This window comes from Schistocerca serialis, chromosome 3, assembly GCF_023864345.2.
Source record: "Schistocerca serialis cubense isolate TAMUIC-IGC-003099 chromosome 3, iqSchSeri2.2, whole genome shotgun sequence".
NCBI lineage: Eukaryota > Metazoa > Arthropoda > Insecta > Orthoptera > Acrididae > Schistocerca > Schistocerca serialis.
The window spans coordinates 543,945,605-543,968,140 of record NC_064640.1 but is presented as its reverse complement, the minus strand read 5'-3'; the positions used below and the strand labels follow the sequence as shown (position 1 = coordinate 543,968,140).

General features: G+C 30.9%; 2 long non-coding RNA genes across 2 annotated transcripts in view; one reads left to right on the top strand and one right to left on the bottom strand.

Moving 5' to 3' along the window:
* The window catches only part of LOC126470427 (uncharacterized), a 44,561-nt gene extending 30,000 nt beyond the window's left edge, over positions 1–14,561 (top strand). The window contains exon 2 of the long non-coding RNA XR_007586184.1: positions 14,411–14,561. This is a non-coding gene — a long non-coding RNA (uncharacterized LOC126470427). The remainder of the gene's footprint in view (positions 1–14,410) is intronic.
* LOC126470421 (uncharacterized) overlaps positions 13,985–22,536 on the bottom strand; it is a 60,411-nt gene continuing 51,859 nt past the window's right edge. Inside the window, exon 2 of the long non-coding RNA XR_007586179.1 lies at positions 13,985–14,135. This is a non-coding gene — a long non-coding RNA (uncharacterized LOC126470421). The remainder of the gene's footprint in view (positions 14,136–22,536) is intronic.

Genomic DNA, 22,536 nt, shown 5'->3' with positions numbered 1-22,536 from the left:
CAGAAAAAATATTTCAGTAAAGATAACAATGCAGATAAGGGAAATGTATAATCACATCTTAATGTCTAAGTAATTAAAGTGGTGCACCACAACAACTTAATGTAAAAAAAATATTACCATGTACTTGAAAAGAAAATTATGTGTCCAGTTACTGTTACTAGTCCCTTCTTATTGTTCTTTCCTTTCCAAGTGCTCCTTTTTTTAAAGAATGTGGATTACAAAATTATCATTTAATAGATCTGTTGACAGAAAGTGTTCACATTAGCAAATGCATCTACGTTTCTTTTATAAAACTAATGCTGTAACACAGCTGGAAAACAGGTATCAAATGAAATAAGCAATTACGCAAACCAAAGCATACAAATATCATTCAATAGTCATGTGACATTTCATAAGTCAGTAGCTCTCAACTCTCGTAGAAAGACACTTGTCATTATAATGGCCTCCCCTTTTTTTTCTACCTGTGCCACTGAAAGGCTAATGGCTTTTTTTCGGGCAGCTGTCGCCCAGGTGGGTGCCCGCAATGCATTACGTGCAGGTGGTCACTTAACTTTCTTACGGAAATATTTACGACAGCAGTTTCCGCTACAGTGACAGTCTCACATAAAAATATTTCACAGGTCAAGAATTAGCGTTGCAAATCTGTAGAAACAAAACCCTATAAATGTAACAGGGTCCAAAAAATTTTCGCCAGCATTGTGATACATTCACTCATATACACACATTTCATAACTCTTAAAGTACGATTCTTGGTTTCCAACAATCTTTTTCACAAATCAGAGTCCCTAATCACTACTCATTATTCCTTACCTTATTCGTTGACACTTCTTCAGTATTTCATCATAAGAAATACGTAGCATAATCAAACTCCTCATATACAGTATCATCATCTTATTAATCATAAACATACCTCAACAGTATAATACACATCGTCGTCGTAATAATATCATAACATCTTAGTCAACTCTCAAAATCGTCGTAGTTTCCTCCAATAATGTCAAAACCTAAAAAAAATTCTCTGCTCATTTCAATAGTGTCATCTTCCTCAAATGTACTTTAAAATCATGCTCCCTTACCAAATACATCATTCAAAGCTCTCATAGTATCACAATGATTCCGAAAAAATATGAACAGTTTACAAAGTACAGACAAAATACAGTTTCATAAGTGTGAAGTTATGCAACGGTGTAATTACGTAAACATGTGTCACTGACGTAGTAAAAAGAAAATGTTTATCTCTCAGTTAAATGATCAGATAACTGTGTAATTTGTGTGTTAGAGAAAAATGGTACTGATGTGTAAAGTAGTATAAGCAAATACCATATTAGCTAGGGCTCCTTGTGCTTGCCAAACACATGGTACACAAAGTAGGCGTGTACCCCCCTGAGGATTAATGTAATTATACCCTCAGGTGTTACAGATTACAGCAATGAAATGAAATGTATCACTGAAAACCTTTGTATCATTGTACTTCAAATATCTTTAAAAATAAAAGTTTTACATACAAAATTAATCACTCAAATGCGTGTCCTGTAGCGCTAAATGTGCGTCTTGCTGTAAGATAATTCTGTGGAAGTGTCGTACTTATCGTCCTCCGAAAGCTAAGTTCTGCAGAAGTCAATGTACTTACCTCATGATAAACAAAAGTGAAACGCTTTATGTATAGATATTTTAGTTATTACGCTTATTGCCATGATGAAGAAAGTACTGTGCTGTAACGTACTGTTGTGCTACGGAAAAGGCAATCTCATTGTAGCTATACCACAAAAGTTACTACTAAAACATGTTTTACTTTGCAGAATAAAACAGAAAAACTGTGCAGAAATAAAACAGAAACACTACAAAAGCAACATTGTAAATTGTCACTCATTAGTAGCGTTGTGATAAAACCGTGTAGTTGTCACTTAAACTAACCACTGTGTCGTCTGGTATCTCACAGAAAGTACATTAAACCCAGAATGTATTTTCAAGTAAACCAAAATGTTGCATTAAAATCTCATTAGCAGTACCAGTATGTGTCCTAAGTATGTAAGCCTGATATTCGTTACGTAATCGTGCAACTAACAAGCAAGAGTGTACAAATACAACACTGTGTCGTCTGTTCACTATAACAATGCATTCGTAATTTCTGTTTAAAAATGTTCCCTAGGTTCTAGACTGGATATTTAACTTCAAATATTGTTGCATGTTAACAGTTTCTTAAGTCTGACAAAGCGTACTAGAAATGTGAAGTGAAAAGTTTTATGGCAAAGACAAAGTTAAAAAGCAGATTATCTTTCAGTAAGCGGTTTTACATGTGAAGTGTGGTGCAATCCTTTACTCTTCCTAGTACTCAGAATTTGAACTTGAATGCAATTGTCAGGCGGTATACGTCGGTAAAGAATACTGGAATTTTTCTCAAGGTTATCGTCTATGTTATTTTTCTCTGAGCCAGCGGGCGCACGCGGCTACCTGCTGTGCAAGTCATTGCCTATTGTCTCTTTGTTGGCGCGTGTCGTTATTGGGATTTGGAGACCTAACTTCTACAAATTCACCGTGACGAGAGGGCCCTGCTCTGTTTGAATCCCGCCAGTTCTGATGCAATTCAGGTCTGTCGTTACGATTATATCGTCTGTCGTCATGTCGGTAGATTCCATAGTTTCTTTCTTGTTGGTCATGTGGTGGAGAATTTCTCCCTGAGTCGTTACTGCACGCTGGACCGTTGCGTCTAAAGTTATTCTGTCTCCCTTGATAATAATTGTTTTGGTTCCCATATTGTCTGTTTCTCTGATTGTCTCTGTGATAGTCATTACCGCGGAGAGGTGATCTTTCCCTGTAATTATTACTTCTCTGCCAACGGTTGTCTTATGGGTGATGTCTATTTTGGTCACGATTTGCGTTGTAAGAATAGACCAGTCGTGTCCGGTTATTGTTTCTGTCGTCACGGAATTGTGACGGATGTGACCTGTAATTGTTGTGTCCTTGTTTTCACGTTCCGCGATTATCTGTGTCAATTTCTAGTTCTTGTAACAGTCCCTGAAAAGCTTCAATGTCGTCTTTGCAACGTCCTGCTAAAATAATATGCCGTAAATGTTCAGGTAATTTGATTAAGCAAATGCGGATGAGTTCTGATGGGCTGTATGGGTTTGACAGGTACTGATTCTTGTGCAATATGTCTTCAAAATATTTCACAAGACTGGAGAAATCAGATTGTTCGAAATGTTTCATCATTATGATACCATGTTTTACTCGGTCTTGTGTGGCTTGAGACCAATATGCTGAGAGGAAGGCATGGTAAAATTCTCCTTCACTGTGGCAATCGTGAATGACCGATCGCATTCTTACAGCTGGTTCATTCTCTAAGTAGCCACACATAAATTTTAATCTGTGTTCCAACGACCAGTTGGGAGGAAAACAATGAGAGAATTGATGGAGCCATGCTTGTGGATGAATGTCGTTGCCAGAATTCTTAAATGTTTTGATTTTACGTGTAGTAATGAACAGCTTATAGTCAAAATCATCATGTCGGCGAGTCGCATATCGGTCATTGTTAGGTCGTGTCGGCCGTTCCATCTCAAAATTCGGTGCACATTGCCAATTTCTTTCATAATTTCCGAAATGCCCTGTGTTATTATTTTGCGGCTTTTCCGTGTTTCTAAGTCCCTCTTCCCGTGTTGGAGCGCGAGTGTCCTCTGAAATACGTAATTCTTGTATTACCTGTGTCACCTGATCTTGCACTTCCCGGATTTCTCTTTGGTGTTGTGTGTTAATTTGATTCTGATTTTGTTTGAATTTTCTTATTTGTTCATACACTTCTGTGTCAGTGAAGGCTATGGGTCTTGAGTCATTCAGATCATCATCTACCTTTGTAGATAAGTTAGTGACCTGATCCGAAAGTTCGGCTACTTTCTCCGATAGTGTACTTATCTGTTCAGTGTGTTTTTCTGAACCAAGTTTCAGAGTATGTACTGTGTCCTTAAAGTTTTCCTGAGTTTTTGCAAGTTGTGTAACCGAATCGGTAGATGCAACTGAGTCAAATTTAGCTTGCAAGGTCTCATGATTTTCATGAACAATAATTTCCAGTTCTTTTATGGCTGCTTCGTGATTCTGTAATGCATTTTCATGCCGCGAAAAAATAGGTTGAAAATGCTCACAAATTTGTGTTTTTACGTCATTACAGACTTTTTGACATTTCGATTCAATGTTATATAACTCAGTAGTTAAATCTTCACGTGTTTGTTCAAGTGTTTATTCCAATGAGTCTTACTTTTTAAGATTTTGTTCCACTGTGTCTAACTTTTGAAGCTTTTGCTGTGTTTGTCTCTGATTTTGTTCCATTGTGTCTAACTGTTGCTGTGTTTGTCTCAGATGTTGTTCCATTGTGTCTAACTTTTCAAGCTTTTGTCCCATTTGTTGCATTAATTGTAATAACAATGCACTGGTGTCTGAAACATGTTCCTCAGTGCTATTCGGCAGTGAAGTTGCACCGGCAAGCTTCTCATTTTGACATGTGGAAAATGTGTCTTGACTCATTTGAGAAAACGGTGGGAACCCAAAACCTGAGTCTGCAGTATTTGCAATATTGTGTTCTGTCATTCCCGATTCCTGAGGCGAGCTGTTGCCGACCAATCGGTCGATAACGCTTCCCTGTTCACTACCTGTTTCACTGTCTACACCATTGTTTGCCGCCCACTCCATTTCCCTATGCGCAATTACCAAATTACTACTTTGAACATTAGTTAATTCATTACTCTGCGGCGCTAACACACTGCTTTCGTCTTCACTGTCATTTCTCAGTTTACTTTGGAGCCTGGTATGACGTTTTTCACACGCCATTATTGTCACAGTATTTCACACGATAACACAGAAAAGCGCAATTTGAAGAGCAAAATAAAATAACATAGCAATGGATATAATGTCTACTTAATTGCCAGCGCAGCTGCGAAATACTTGGTGCAAATCTACATGCATGCCACAACTGTTTTACTGTACAACAATGAAAAACTACAACTACAAAGGAAATTCTCTCTTTAATTACGCACTAGCAATAAACAATTACACTAATTACACAAACTACAAGAAAAAAATCAGAAGATTCCAGTGAGGTATCCTCGGCTAAGGGTCGCCATATGAAACGTCCCCTTTGAACAATTATACATGACTGTCCTTAAACTGACATACAATATTTTTAGCGCAACGCAATCTGACTTTCAAAAATCCTACAAAAGAATGGCCCTGACTAACATTAAACTATACCTTTCACAAATCACTTACCTCACAAAATTCTTCGCTACTCAAGCTACTGCAATACAGCGAGCGCCACTACTGCCAGCTAAATAAAAGATTCAAACTACAGAAGGCACTAACTACTGATAGGGATAGTTAGCAAATGAAAGATACTAATAGAGAACAAACAATGTATTTACCTTGATATCATCATGTATAAATATAGCAGTACATGACAAATTACAAATCTCCGCCATCTCTCTCCCCACATCCACCGCTGCTGGCGGCTCACCTCCAACTGCGCAACGCTACGCACTGTTCACAGCCAGCTGCCTAACACTACAATGGCGAGTATTACAACAATGCAAAGCAGCCACAGACTGCACACAGCACAGCCAGTACATGACAAATTACAAATCTCCGCCATCTCTCTCCCCACATCCACCGCTGCTGGCGGCTCACCTCCAACTGCGCAACGCTACGAACTGTTCACAGCCAACTGCCTAACACTACAATGGCGAGTATTACAACAATGCAAAGCAGCCACAGACTGCACACAGCACAGCCAGTGAATTACATACAGAGGTGGCGTTACCAATAAAAAAACCTAAACAGTCTACTTACAAAGGTGTGTAAATATGTGATTGGTATGATTAATTCATCCAAATAACATAAATCTTAATGATATAGGTAGAGCGATTGCAAATGTTAATGCTAAATGTCTTGTTCTAGTAAAGATGTAGGGGAATAATCCTATGAAATTATTAAATAGTATTATAATAAAGATTGAAATGAAGATGAATGTTGTTCCATTAAATGATTTTGGTCCTAGTAGTGTTTTAAATTCATTGTGTAAGGTTAAGTTTAGTTTATTTCAAATAATATTAATTCGTGATGGTGTAAGTCAAAATATTGATGGGATTAATAATAATCCTAAGAATGTTCTAGTTCAATTTAATGATAAATTGAAGATATTAGTTGATGGATCAAATGTTGAAAATAAGTTCGTTATCATTTTCAATTCAAGTTCTTTATATCAATTGTTCTTTTTTCTGCTCTTTTAATAAGATTTGGCGTGAATGAGAAAAAGTTTATTAGATTAAATTAAATTAATGTAGTCGAAAATATAATAAATAGGGAGAATCATATGAGAGGGGATATTTGAGAGATTTGGATTAAATTTCCCCATCAGAAGTAGTCGTTAATTTAATATTTTTTGGTTTAAGAGACCATTACTTACTTTCAGTCATCTGATGTATTTCAAGGTGTACTAATTATTTAGTTATTTTAGATTGACACTCTAATGTTATATATTTTAACTAAGTCCTTAGATTATCTTAGATTATCACTTGATAAATAAGTTTACTGAAGTTCTTTCAATTACAATTGGTATGAATCTGTGGTTTGCTCCACAAGTTTCTGAGCATTGTCCAAAGAACAGTCCAGGTCGGTTTATTGTAAATGTTCCTTGGTTTAGTCGGCCCAGCGTTGCATCAATATTAACACCTAATGCAGGTACTGCTCATGAGTGTAGAACGTCTGATGCTCTTGTTAATACTCGTACTTCCGTATTTATTGGTAGAATTGTTCGGTTATCAATATCTAGAAGTCGAAATCCGTCCTTTTCTAGGTCTTGTTCTGTTGTTATATAAGTGTCGAATTCCACATCTATAAAGTCAGAATATTCATATCTTCAGTATCATTGTCGTCCAATTGTTTTAATTGTGATTATTGCGTCTACTGAATCATCAAGTAAATATAGTAATTGTAATGATGGGAGTGCAATAAAAATTAGTGTAATTGCTGGTAGTGCTGTTCAGATTGTTTCAATTAAATGTCCAAGAAGTATGTTTCGGTTTGTATAGGCAATTAATAATACGTAACTTAGGGCATAACCTACAATTACTGTAATTAATAATAATACGACCATAGTATGATCATGGAAGAATCATAGTTGCTCCATTAATGATGAAGCTCCATCTTGAAGGGATAAATTTCATCATGTTGCCATTAATGAATTTTTCTAATAAAAGGTCAAACCTTTATATGTAGAGCTTAAATCTACTGCACTAATCTGCCATATTAGAAGCTAGAAATTAATGGTAGTTCTGAGTAACTGTGTTCTGCAGGTGGATTATTTTGTAGTCATTCTGTTGATCTTCTTATATTAGCTCTAAATATGATTGCCCGGTTTGTAACCATTCTTTCTCATATAATTACAGTGAATATAATGATTCCTACAATAGAAATTGTAGACCCAATTCTTGATACTACATTTCATGATGTATATGCATCTGAATAGTCTGAATATCGTCTGGTATTCCTGCTAGTCCTATTATAAGAGACATTCAATCCAAAATTAAAGTCATAACAACCATAGAACCATTTTAATTAAAAAGTTCTCATTCAACAAAAACTCTATATTCAATTATTAAATGATAAATACCCAAAGTAATAATTATAGTTCTAGAAAAAAATAAAGAAAAAAAACTCAAAGAACAAATAGAAAACAAATTCACAGCCTAAGATGAAAAATTCATATAATTGATTCCACAAAACAACATTTTTAATTAAAATACTTAAGCAACCTAAACAAAAAAAATACTCTCCCTTTAAACAAAGAATATTTAAAGGCAATCAGTGTAAAAGTAAAAGATGATGTTCTCGAAAATAACCAAGAGAATAGTATAAACACCAGAATAATAATTACCATGCTGAGAATAAGAATACATATATAAAGTATAAACAGCTCTAAAAAAAGACAAAAAAATTAAAGCAAAAAATCTAAAAGAAGATCAAGATATAATTCGAGGAAGTGTTGAGGGAAGAATGTTAAGTTTACTCCAATAAATATAATTGTAAATTGGATTTTTAATCATGTATTATTTATAGTTAATCCTGTAAATAATGGGTATCATTGAATAACACCTCCTATGATTGCGAATACTGCTCCTATGGATAACACATAATGGAAGTGAGCTACTACATAATATGTATCATGTAATATGATGTCAAGTGATGAATTTGCTAATACTAATCCTGTTAATCAACCAATTGTGAATAGAAAAATAAATCCTAAAGCTCTTAATAGCGGTGGATTGAATTTGAATTTAGTTCCATATAGTGTAGCTAATCATCTGACTACCTTAATTCTTGTAGGTACAGCAATAATTATTGTTGCTGATGTAAAGTATGCTCGTGTGTCAACATCTATTCCTACTGTGAATATGTGATGTGCTCATACAATAAATCCTATTAGTCCAATTGATAATATGGCATAAATTATACCTAATGTTATAAATGATTCAGTTTTTCCTCTTTCTTGACATACAATGTGAGAAATAATTCCAAATCCTGGCAGAATTAAAATGTAAACTTCTGGGTGTCCAAAGAATCAGAATAGGTGTTGATATAGAATTGGGTCACCCCCTCCTGCAGGGTCAAAGAATGATGTATTTAAATTTCGATCTGTTAATATTATAGTAATAGCCCCTGCTAATACTGGAAGCGATAAAAGGAGGAGGAGGCTGTAATAGCTACAGATCAGACAATTAAAGGTGTTTGATCTAGAGTTATACTTTCTGATCGTATATTGATTGCTGTTGTAATGAAGTTTACTGCACCAAGAATAGATGATACACCTGCTAAGTGAAGTGAAAACATAGCTAGGTCTACAGATGCCCCCATGTGCGATAGCTCCTGCAAGAGGAGGGTAAACTGTTCATCCTGTACCAGCAACGTTATCTACTATAGAAGATGTAAGATGAAGGGTTAGTGAAGGCAGTAGTAATCAAAAACTTATATTATTTATTCGTGGGAACGCTATATCTGGTGCACCAATTATTAATGGTACGAGTCAATTACCAAATCCACCAATTATAATAGGTACTACCATAAAAAAATATTACATATGCGTGGGCTGTAATAATGACATTATAAATTTGGTCATCTCCAATTAGAGATCCTGGTTGACCAAGTTCAGCACGAATAAGTATTCTTATTGATGTTCCTACTATTCCTGCTCATGCTCCAAATAAGAAGTATAAAGTACCAATATCCTTATGGTTTGTTGAGAATAATCATTTTTGCGGTAAGATGTCTGAATCTACTTATGAGATGTTTCTCTCTTACCATGCTTTAGGCCTTATATTCAATTATGATTCGAGACTGCAATTCTAGAGGTGTAAAATTTTACTAAGGCCTAAAAGATTATTCTTTTAATTATAACTTTGAAGCTTTTTAGTTTGGTTAACTTAAGTCCTTAGTATAATGAGACTAAGGTTGATGTTGAGATTAATCCTATTGTTGAAATTATTACTGTTATAGGAAGAATAATTCTTGATTTTTGAGACTTTATTTTTATAGATCATGAATTTTCTGTGTATGACATAATTAGGGCTGAGAATCTAATACGTATATAATAATAAAGTGTAATAGTAGTTAATACAACCATAATTGTCATAATAGTTGTTATGTTATTTTCTATCAATGATTGTATTACAATTCATTTTGGTAGAAATCCAAGGAATGGCGGTAAACCCCCTAGGGATAAGGGGGATAAAAATATTATGAATTTAATTTCAGTTTTTATATTTCTGGGTGAATAAATTTGGTTTATAGAAAATAGATTTATTTGCTTAAATAATAAGAACATAATTAATCTTAATAGTGAGTAAATAATAAAGTATAGTTCTCAAATGTTTTCTCTAACTGTTAGGGATCTGATTATTCACCCTAAATGTCTAATTGATGAATATGCTAGAAGTTGTCGTAGAGATGTTTGATTTAAACCACCTATTGCACCAATAATAATTCTTAGAATGAAAATTGTTCAAATGAAAATTCTTAGTTTTTGCCATGTTATTAGTGTTAAACAGTTATTTCATCTTGAAGCTCCTATTACATCTGGAAATCAGAAATGAAAGGGTGCAGCCCCGATCTTTAATAATAATCTAGATCTAATTATTATTGATGGAATAAATTGTGTTTATCATCCTATTGGATACTTTATTTGAATCAGCAAAATTGAAAATAATAGTATTGGCGATGCTATTGCTTGGACAATAAAATATTTAATTGATGATTCATTTATTATTATATTTTTATTTCTTGTTAGGAGTGGTATAAATGAAAGTAAGTTGATCTCAAGTCCTATTCAAACCCCAAATCAGGAGTTTGATGAAATCGACAGGTTCGTTCCTATCATTAGTGTTGATAGGAAGAGAAGTTTTGTAGAGTTGTTGGTCATTAAAAAGGAGAGGATTGATACATTAGCTTGTTTAGCTTACCTTTTTACATGTAGGTGTATGATGCATGTTAGTTTTTGATACTAAAGGAGGTAGTTTAATTCTGTCTTATGTGATTTTTAATGAAGGTAATTTTATTTACTTGATTTACCCTACCAAGGTAACCCTTTAGTCAGGCACTTCATTTATATTTAGTATAGAAATTAAAATTTTTTTTAAAAATTTGTTTATGTATTATTTTGGTTATTTCTAATTAATTTATCCCGGTTAGGATAATTTAAATATATATTATATATAATAAATAATTTATATTAATATAGTACATTTAATCAAATTTAAATACCTATAACTTATTTTATAATTATTAAATGATTATTTTAATACATCTATTTACCTAGGATTATAGCTACTTATGTTTTTAGCTTAAAATAGGTTATTAAATTATAAAGTATTTAATCATATGTAAATTGACGTTAAATATTATTATAATTGGATATAATAAAAATAATCAATATAATTAAATATAAAAATTTATATTAACATAAATAATTATATTAATTATAATTATAAAATTTAATATATTCTCTATAATTAGATTATTTAACTAATTAATATTTAAATTAACTTAATATAAAGTTAATTTTATATTAATACCATATTACATTGATTTACATAATTATATAAAATAAAATTATTATTTTATTTCATCTTTCTTTATTATTAGTGAAAAGAAAGATTAAATAAGAAAGAATATAATACATTTATTGTTATACATGTTCCATATTAATCTTTACTTATATATAATAGAGAAGTTGTTGTGGTCATTCGAGGGTGCGTTTCTTAGCTTGAAAAAGTTTTTGCCATTATCTTTAATTTTTTTTATTTTCTTTGTTGGTTTAAAGATTTTATTTATTCCATTTATTTAGTGAAATTTTTTCAGAAAAGTTAATAGAAGAGTTAAACTTCTCGTTTTATGATTTCAAAACATGTGCTTTTCCTAAGCTAATTAACTTATTATTCCTTCATTAGTTTATCTCATGCGTTTGCAACATGTACATTAATTAAGAAGTAAGTAAAGTAGATAATTGTTAAGATTTGTCCTGTTATAATGTAAGGTTCTTCAACAGGTCGTTTTCCAATTCATGTTAATAAGCATACAACAACTACTATAATTCAGAATAAAATCTGATTGATAGGATAGAGTTGATTACTTTGGAATGGTGTTTTATTATAAAATGGTAAAATTATTAAGATTCTAATTGGTAAGAATAATGCAATAACACCTCCTAGTTTATTGGGGATTGATCGTAGAATTGTGTATGAAAATAAGAAATATCATTCTGGTTGAATATGGACGGGGGTTACTAACAGGTTGGCAGGTACAAAATTATCTGGATCTCCCAGGAGGTAAGGATTAATCAAGCACAGTATAATTAATAATGATGTTATTAATACAAATGTAATAGAGTCCTTGAAAGTAATGTATGGGTGAAATGGGATTTTTTCAATATCTCCATTTAGGCCTAAGGGGTTGTTAGACCCTGTTTGGTGGAGGAAGAATAAACGGTAGTACAAAATGGAATGTAAAGAATCGATTTAATGTTGCATTATCAACAGCAAACCCTCCTCATACTCACTGAACTAAATCTGTTCCTAAATATGGAATTGCTGATAATAAATTAGTAATTACTGTCGCACCTCAGAATGATATTTGACCTCAAGGTAAAACGTATCCTACAAATGCAGTTGCTATAACTATGAATAGGATTACTGTACCAATTATTCAGGTGTGTATGTATATGTAAGTTCCTAGTAAATTCCTCATCCGACATGTAAATAAATACCAATTAAAAATATAGAAGCTCCATTTGCATGTAAGGTTCGAATAATTCAGCCTATATTTACGTCTCAGCAGATGTGAAGTACACTACTAAATGCTATTTCAATATTTGATGTATAATGTATAGCTAAAAACAGTCCAGTTACAATTTGAATTACCAAACATAACCCTAGTAGGGACCCAAATTCCATCAAAATGAAATATTTGTTGGTGCAGGTAAATCAACTAAAGAGTTATTAATGATTTTAATTAAAGGATGTGTCAATCATAAGGGTTTATTCATTAGTAAATTATCTTATTTTACGAATAGTCCCCTGGTTAATGTTGGTGATTTTAACAACTGCTAATAGTGCTAAAAATAAATAAATTATTATTATTATTGTGATAATGAAGGTTGGTCTATTATATAGTTTTTCTAAAGATATTGTTATTTCTTGATAATTGATTGAATTATCAATATTTATAGTTTCAGTATTTTTGAAAAAGTCTATAAATATTGTTATATCTAAAATAATTAATGTTGATATCATAAATATTCATATTGTTAAGGTAATAATTATCGTAATTGATTTAGGTTGAAATATTTCGTTTGATGCAATTCTCGTAATATAAATAAGTAGAACTAATATACCACCAAGAAATGTTAAAAATAAAATATATGATAATCAATATCTTTCCATTATTGTTCCTGTTAATAGTACAACTAGACAAGTTTGTAGGGTAATGAAATGCATTATTGATAATGGCAAAAAACTTTTTCAAGCTAAGAACATTAACTTATCATAACGAAAACGTGGTAATGTCCCACGAACTCAAATAAAACCAAAGGACATAACAGCAAGCTTAATAAAATATATAAAAGAATAAAAGTCACCACCTAAAAAAATTAAAGCTAATAATATTCTTATAAAAACAATTCTAGTATACTCAGCTAAAAATATTAAAGTAAAAGCACCTGCACCATATTCAGTATTAAAACCTGAAACTAACTCAGATTCACCTTCGGCAAAGTCAAAAGGAGAACGGCTTGTCTCAGCTAAACAAGAAGCAAAACAAGCTAAAGCTAGAGGAAAAGAAATAATAATAAATCAGCAATGAAGCTGATAATTTGTAAAATCAAACATGTTAAAACTACCAATTAAAATAATTAAAGATAATAAATTTAAAGCCAAACTAACTTCGTATGAAATTGTTTGAGGAACAGAACGAAGAGAACCTAGTAAAGAATAATTTGAATTAGAAGACCAACCAGCAATTATAACAGTATAAACACCTAATCTAGTACAACATAAAAAAAACAAAAATCCATAAGAAAAAGTACACATACAAGTTAAGTAAGGGAAAATCACTCAAACAGCCAAGGAAATTATTAAATTAAAAACAAGAGAAAAGTAATAAAGTAAATAATTAGATATAATAGGAATTGGCTGCTCCTTACAAATTAACTTGATAGCATCACTAAAGGGTTGAGGAATTCCAACAAAACCTACCTTAATTGGACCCTTTCGAATTTGAATGTAACCTAAAACCTTACACTCTAATAAAATTAAAAAGGCAACACTAATTAAAACTCAAATAACTAATAAAAGATAATTCAAATTTAAGATAAATAAATCATAAAGGATCAATACTATTTGTAGAAAAAATCTACATAAATGAATTCTAAATTCAACACATTAATCTGTCAAAATAGTAATTTAATTAGTATTAATCAATAAAATAAAAAATATTTCAACCATATGGGCCTTTCGTACTAATATGAATTAATAATCTTAGGATAGAAACCGACCTGGCTCACGCCGGTCTGAACTCAGATCATGTAAGAATTTAAAGGTCGAACAGACCTAATTACAGGGCTACTGCACCCAAAATTTTTCTTAATCCAACATCGAGGTCGGAATCTGCTTTGTCGATATGAGCTCTCAAAAACAATTACGCTGTTATCCCTGAGGTAACTTAATCATATGATCATAAATTATGGATCAAAACAACAAACATAAATAAATGATATAATAATGAAGAGTTTATTTATTCTTCATGTCACCCCAACAAAACATCATCATTAAATATAGAAAGACAAACAAAAAACTATGTAAAAATAAAATGTTAAGCTCTATAGGGTCTTCTCATCCTAAAGAAAAATTTAAGCCTTTTGACTCAAAAGTTAAATTCAAAAATTTATTAAGAGACAGTTGATTTCTCGCCAAGCCATTCATTCCAGCCACTAATTAAGAGACTAATGATTATGCTACCTTTGCACGGTCAAAATACCGCGGCTCTTTAAAAATCTGCTCAGTGAGCAGGCCAGACCTCAAAGTATTTTTAAGAGGACATGTTTTTGATAAACAGGGGGAAATCAATTTTGCCTAGTGCCTTATAATAAATTCACAAGTTAAAAATTATATACAAATAAATATATTAATACTATCATTATTACAAAAATTTTAAAATTAAATTTATAATCTTAATAAAAAACCTAAAATAATTATAAAATAAAAAATAAAAACAATGAATTAAAACGTAATCTTAGAGATAGCTGGTTTAAAGCTTACTATTATATTTTATAAAACAAATTATAGGTTATTAAATTCAAAGCTTATCCCTTAAAGAAAAAATAAGTTAATATTTATACCTAAAAAATTAAAGGAAAACAGTTAACTTCAAAAAATTAAATTTTTTCTTAAGAAACTAGATATCTTGGGAAACGATTAACATCTCATTTCTATAAATAATTTAATAATAATTATGATATATTAACTATAAATTATTTATAAATCAACCCAAATCGAGACAAGTAAAGTAAATACTAAAATTTTGATAAACCCTGATACAAAAGGTACAATAAATAAAATCTACTTTTAAAAATTTAAAATAGTATTTCATAAAACAATTACATTACCAATAAACAATAATCTAAAAAATCAATTCTACAAAATATACTAAGACAAAATTCGACAAAATTATTTTTATTAAATAATTAAATAAACAAAAAATAAATATAATAAAATAAATAATCAAGATATCCTGATTTGCACAGAAAAATTTTCAGTGTAAATGAAACACTTTACTAATAAGTTATATCTTGAAACTCTTCCTAGATACACTTTCCAGTACATCTACTATGTTATGACTTATCTCATCTAAATTGAAGCTAAATTAAAATAATAAAATAGAATAATCAATAATGAGAGCGGCGGGCGATGTGTACACTCCTCAGAGCCAATATCAGTTAAATTAAATAAAGTAAATTACTATCAAATCCACTTTCATTAATAGTATTTCACCACCAAAGCCGTTATAAACAAAAATCTATTGTAACCCACCTCCTCTTAACTATAAGGTGCACCTTGACCTGAAATATTTTATAATTATAAATGTTGAGAATTGTTGTTGTTGTGGTCTTCAGTCCTGAGACTGGTTTGATGCAGCTCTCCATGTTACTCTATCCTGTGCAAGTTTTTTCATCTCCCAGTACCTAATGCAACCTACATCCTTCTGAATCTGCTTAGTGTATTCATCTCTTGGTCTCCCCCTACGATTTTTACCCTCCACGCTGCCCTCCAATACTAAATTGGTGATCCCTTGATGCCTCAGAACATGTCCTACCAACCGATCCCTTCTTCTGGTCAAGTTGTGCCACAAACTTCTCTTCTCCCCAATCCTATTCAATACTTCCTCATTAGTTATGTGATCTACCCATCTAATCTTCAGCATTCTTCTGTAGCACCACATTTCGAAAGCTTCTATTCTCTTCTTGTCCAAACTATTTATCGTCCATGTTTCACTTCCATACATGGCTACACTCCATACGAATACTTTCAGAAATGACTTCCTGACACTTAAATCAATACTGGATGTTAACAAATTTCTCTTCTTCAGAAACGCTTTCCTTGCCATTGCCAGCCTACATTTTATATCCTCTCTACTTCGACCATCATCAGTTATTTTGCTCCCCAAATAGCAAAACTCCTTTACTACTTTAAGTTCCTCATTTCCTAATCTAATTCCCTCAGCATCACCCGACTTAATTAGACTACATTCCATTATCCTTGTTTTGCTTTTGTTGATGTTCATCTTATATCCTCCTTTCAAGACACTGTCCATTCCATTCAACTGTTCATAAATACATGTTGAGAATTATAACTCTAAAAAGATTCTCTGATAACAGAGATATACAAACAAATAAATAAGGTAGAGTAAATCGTTTATGATCAATCATGAGGTAGGTTCCTCTTAATGGAATGAGATACAGCCAAATTCTTTGGGTTTAAAGACCTTAACTAATAGTACCCTGGTAAATATAATTAACATTTAAAATAATAGGGTATCTAATCCTAGTTTATTACTCAAATTTCACAGATTCATAAAAAGAGCTATAAATAAATTTTAACGTTTCACCTTACAAATTTATATTTTAACCCTAAAAATATAAACAACTGTTTTAACCAATAATATTCACTTGTATCAATCGTATAACCACGGCTACTGGCACGAATTATGCCGATACTAAATCAATTGCTAAATCCAAAATCACTTGATAATTAAATCAAATTACTGCGAAATAGAACATTTAGTTTAACAAAACTTACATATTATACAAGGAAAAAGTGAATAAATATGCAAGGAAAAAAACTTTTGGAAACAAAATTAAAAATTTAAACATTTATAAAAATAAGAAAAAATAAAAGATTCAAATATTTAAAGAAAGAAAAGAAAAAAAAACACAAAAAATGACAAAAAAAAGAAACGCACCTTCGAATGACCACAACAATCAAATATAATGGACAAATTGTTATTGACCACAATAACTTCTCTATTATATATAAATAAAGATTAATATGGAACATGTATACCAATAAATGTATTATATTCTTTCTTATTTAATCTTTCTTTTCACTAATAATAAAGAAAGATTAAATAATATAATAAATATATTGTATATAATTAAGTAAATTAATGTAATATGGTATTAATATAAAATTAATTTTATATTAAGTTAACTTGAATATTAATTAGTTAAATAATCTAATTATAGAAAATACATTAAATTATATAATATAATTAATATAATTATTTATATTAATAAAAAAATTTATATTTAATAATATTGATTATATTTATTATATCCAATTATAATAATATTTAATATTAATTTACATATTATTATTTAATTTATAATATAATAAACTATTATAAGCTAAAAACATAAGTAGCTATAATCCTAGTTAAATAAATGTGTTAAAATAATCATTTAATAATTATAAATTATCATTATAGGTATTTAAATTTAATTACATGTAATACATTAATATAAATTATTTATTATATATAATATATGGTCAAATTATCCTAACCGAGATAAATAAATTAGAAATAACCAAAATAATACATAAACAAATTTAAAAAAAAATTTTTAATTTATATATTAAATATAAAGGTAGTGCCTGACTAAACCGTTACCTTGATAGGGTAAATCAAGAAAATAAAATTACCTTCATAAAAAATTACATAAGACAGAATTAAATTACCTCCTTTAGTATCAAAAACTAACGTGCATTATACATCTTAATGTAAAAAGGTAAGCTAAACAAGCTAATGGGTTCATACCCCATTTATAGAGGTATCAATCCTCTCCTTTTTAATGACCAACAACTCTACAAAACTTCTCTTCCTATTAACATTAATGATAGGAACGATCCTGTCCATTTCATCAAACTCCTGATTTGGGGTTTGAATAGGACTTGAGATCAACTTACTTTCATTTATTCCGCTCCTAACAAGAAATAAAAGTATTATAATAAATGAATCATCAATTAAATATTTTATTCCCCAAGCAATAGCATCGACAATACTATTATTTTCAATTTTGCTGATTCAAATAAAGTATCCAATAGGATGAGAAACAGAATTTATTCCATCAATAATAATTAGATCTAGATTATTATTAAAGATCGGGGCTGCACCCTTTCATTTCTGATTTCCAGAAGTAATAGGAGCTTCAAGAAGAAATAACTGTTTAACACTAATAACATGGCAAAAAATTGCCGCAATAAAGGTATTTTCTTATTGTATTCAACTAAGAACTTTCATTTGAACAATTATCATTCTAAGAATTATTATTGGGGCAATAGGTGGTTTAAATCAAACATCTCTACGACAACTTCTAGCATATTCCTCAATTAGACATTTAGGGTGAATAATCAGATCCCTAACAGTTAGAGAAAACATTTGAGAACTATACTTTATTATTTACTCCCTATTAAGATTAATTATGGTCTTATTTTCTAAGCAAATAAATCTATTTTTATAGACCAATTTTATTCAGCCAGAAAAATAAAAACTGAAATTAAATTCATAATAGTTTTATCTCTTTTATCCCTAGGTGGTTTACCACCATTCCTTGGATTTCTACCAAAATGAATTGTAATACAAGCATTGATAGAAAATAACATAACAACTATTATGACAATTATGGTTGTATTAACTACAATTACATTTTTTTATTATATACATATTAGATTCTCAGCCCTAATTATGCAATACACACAAAATTCATGATCAATAAAAATATAGTCACAAAAATCAAGAATTATTCTTCCTATAACAGTAATAATTTCAATAATAGGATTAATCTCAACATCAAACTTAATCTCATTATCCTAAGGACTTAAGTTAACCAAACTAATAACCTTCAAAGTTATAATTAAAAGAATAATATTTTAGGCCTTAGTAAAATTTTACACCTCTAGAATTGCAGTCTAGAATCATAATTGAATATAAGGCCTAAAGCATGGTAAGAGAGAAACATCTCATAAGTAGATTTACAGTCTACCACCTTAAATTCAGCCATCTTACCGCAAAAATGATTATTCTCAACATACCATAAGGATATTGGTACTTTATACTTCTTATTTGGAGCATGAGCAGAAATAGTAGGAACATCAATAAGAATACTTATTCGTGCTGAACTTGGTCAACCAGGATCTCTAATTGGAGATGACCAAATTTATAATGTCATTATTACAGCCCACACATTTGTAATAATTTTTTTATAGTAATACCTATTATAATTGGTGGATTTGGTAATTGACTCGTACCATTAATAATTGGTGCACCAGATATAGCGTTCCCACGAATAAATAATATAAGTTTTTGATTACTACGGCCTTCACTAACCCTTCTTCTTACATCGTCTATAGTAGATAATGGTGCTGGTACAGGATGAACAGTTTACCCTCCTCTTGCAGGAGCTATCGCATATGGGAGGCATCAGTAGACCTAGCTATTTTTTGACTTCACTAAGCAGGTGTATCATCTATTCTTGGTGCAGTAAACTTCATTACAACAGCAATCAATATACGATCAGAAAGTATAACTCTAGATCAAACACCTTTATGTGTCTGATCTGTAGCTATTACAGCCCTTGTCCTCCTTTTATCGCTTCCAGTATTAGCAGGGGCTATTACTATAATATTAACAGATCGAAATTTAAATACATCATTCTTTGACCCTGCAGGAGGGGGTGACCCAACTCTATATCAACACCTATTCTGATTCTTTGGACACCCAGAAGTTTACATTTTAATTCTGCCAGGATTTGGAATTATTTCTCACATTGTATGTCAAGACAGAGGAAAAATTGAATCATTTGAAACATTAGGTATAATTTATGCTATATTATCAATTGGACTAATAGGATTTATTGTATGAGCACATCACATATTCACAGTAGGAATAGATGTTGACACACGAGCATACTTTACATCAGCAACAATAATTATTGCTGTACCTACAGGAATTAAGGTATTCAGATGATTAGCTACACTATATGGAACTAAATTCAAATTAAATCCACCGCTATTATGAGCTTTAGGATTTATTTTTCTATTGACAGTTGGTGGAGTAGCAGGATAAGTATTAGCAAATTCATCACTTGACACTGTATTACATGATACATATTATGTAGTAGCTCACTTCCATTATGTGTTATCCATAGGAGCAGTATTCGCAATCATAGGAGGTGTTATTCAATGATACCCATTATTTACAGGCTTAACTATAAATAATACATGATTAAAAATCCAATTTACAATTATATTTATTGGAGTAAACTTAACATTCTTCCCTCAACACTTCCTAGGACTAGCAGGAATACCACAACAATATTCAGACTATCCAGATGCATATACATCATGAAATGTAGTATCAAGAATTGGGTCTACAATTTCTATTGTAGGAATCATTATATTCATTGTAATTATATGAGAAAGAATGCTTACAAACTGGGCAATCATATTTAGAGCTAATATAAGAAGATCAACAGAATGACTACAAAATAATCCACCTGCAGAACACAGTTACTCAGAACAACCATTAATTTCTAGATTCCAATATGGCAGACTAGTGTAGTAGATTTAAGCTCTACAAATAAAGGTTTGACCTTTTATTAGAAAAATTCATTAATGGCAACATGATCAAATTTATCCCTTCATGATGGAGCTTCACCATTAATATAGCAACTATCATTCTTCCATGATCATACTATGGTCGTATTATTATTAATTATAGTAATTGTAGGTTATGCCCTAAGTTACATATTATTCATTGCCTATACAAACCGAAACATACTTCACAGACATTTAATTGAAACAATCTGAACAGCACTACCAGCAATTACACTAATTTTTATTGCACTCCCATCATTACGACTACTATATTTACTTGATGATTCACTAGACGCAATAATCACAATTAAAACAATTAGACGACAATGATACTGAAGATATGAATATTCTGACTTTATAGATGTGGAATTCGACACGTATATAACAACAGAACAAGACCTAGAAAACGACAGATTTCGACTTCTAGCTGTAGATAACCGAACAATTCTACCAATAAATACGGAAGTACGAGTATTAACAAGAGCATCAGACGTTCTACACTCATGAGCAATACCTGCATTAGGGGTTAAAATTGACGCATCGCCGGGCCGACTAAACCAAGGAACATTTACAATAAACCGACCTGGACTGTTCTTTGGACAATGCTCAGAAATTTGTGGAGCAAACCACAGATTCATACCAATTGTAATTGAAAGAACTTCAATAAACTTATTTATCAAGTGATTATCTAAGATAATCTAAGGAGTTAGTTAAAATATATAACATCAGAGTGTCAATCAAAAATAACTAAATAATTAGTACACCTTGAAATACATCATATGACTGAAAGTAAGTAAAATAGTAAATTAACGACTACTTCTGATGGGGAAATTTAATTCAAATCCCTCAAATATCAACCTCTCATATGATTCTCCCTAATTATTATATTTTCGACTACATTAATTTTATATAATCAAATAAACTTTTTCTCATTTAAACCAAATCTTATTAAAAGAGCAGAAAAAAGAACAATTGAAAATGATAAGAAACTTATTTTCAACATTTGATCCATCAACTAATATCTTCAATTTATCATTAAATTGAACTAGAACATTCTTAGGATTATTATTAATCCCATCAATTACTTGACTTACACCATCATGAATTAATATTATTTGAAATAAACTAAACTTAACCTCACACAATGAATTTAAAACACTACTAGGACCAAAATCATTTAATGGAACAACATTCATCTTCATTTCAATCTTTATTATAATACTATTTAATAATTTCATAGGATTATTCCCCTACATCTTTACTAGAACAAGACATTTGGCATTAACATTTGCAATCGCTCTACCTATATGATTAAGATTTATGTTATTTGGATGAATTAATCATACCAATCACATATTTACACACCTTGTCCCCCAAGGAACACCACATGCATTAATATCATTTATAGTATTAATTGAAACAATTAGAAAAGTCATTCGACCAGGTACGCTAGCAGTACGACTAGCAGCAAATATAATTGCAGGACACTTACTATTAACATTACTAGGAAATACAGGACCATCTATAGCAATAAACTTAATTTCACTACTAATTATTGGACAAATACTTCTGTTAATTCTAGATTCAGCAGTAGCAATAATTCAAGCCTATGTTTTCTCAATTTTAAGAACTTTATATTCTTGAGAAGTATACTAAACTTATGTTAACAACTAACTCAAACCACCCACTCCACTTAGTAGATTACAGACGTTGACCATTAACAGGAGCAATTGGAGCAATAGTTCTAGTATCAGGATTAGCAAAATGATTTTACCTATTTAACATTAACTTATTTATAATC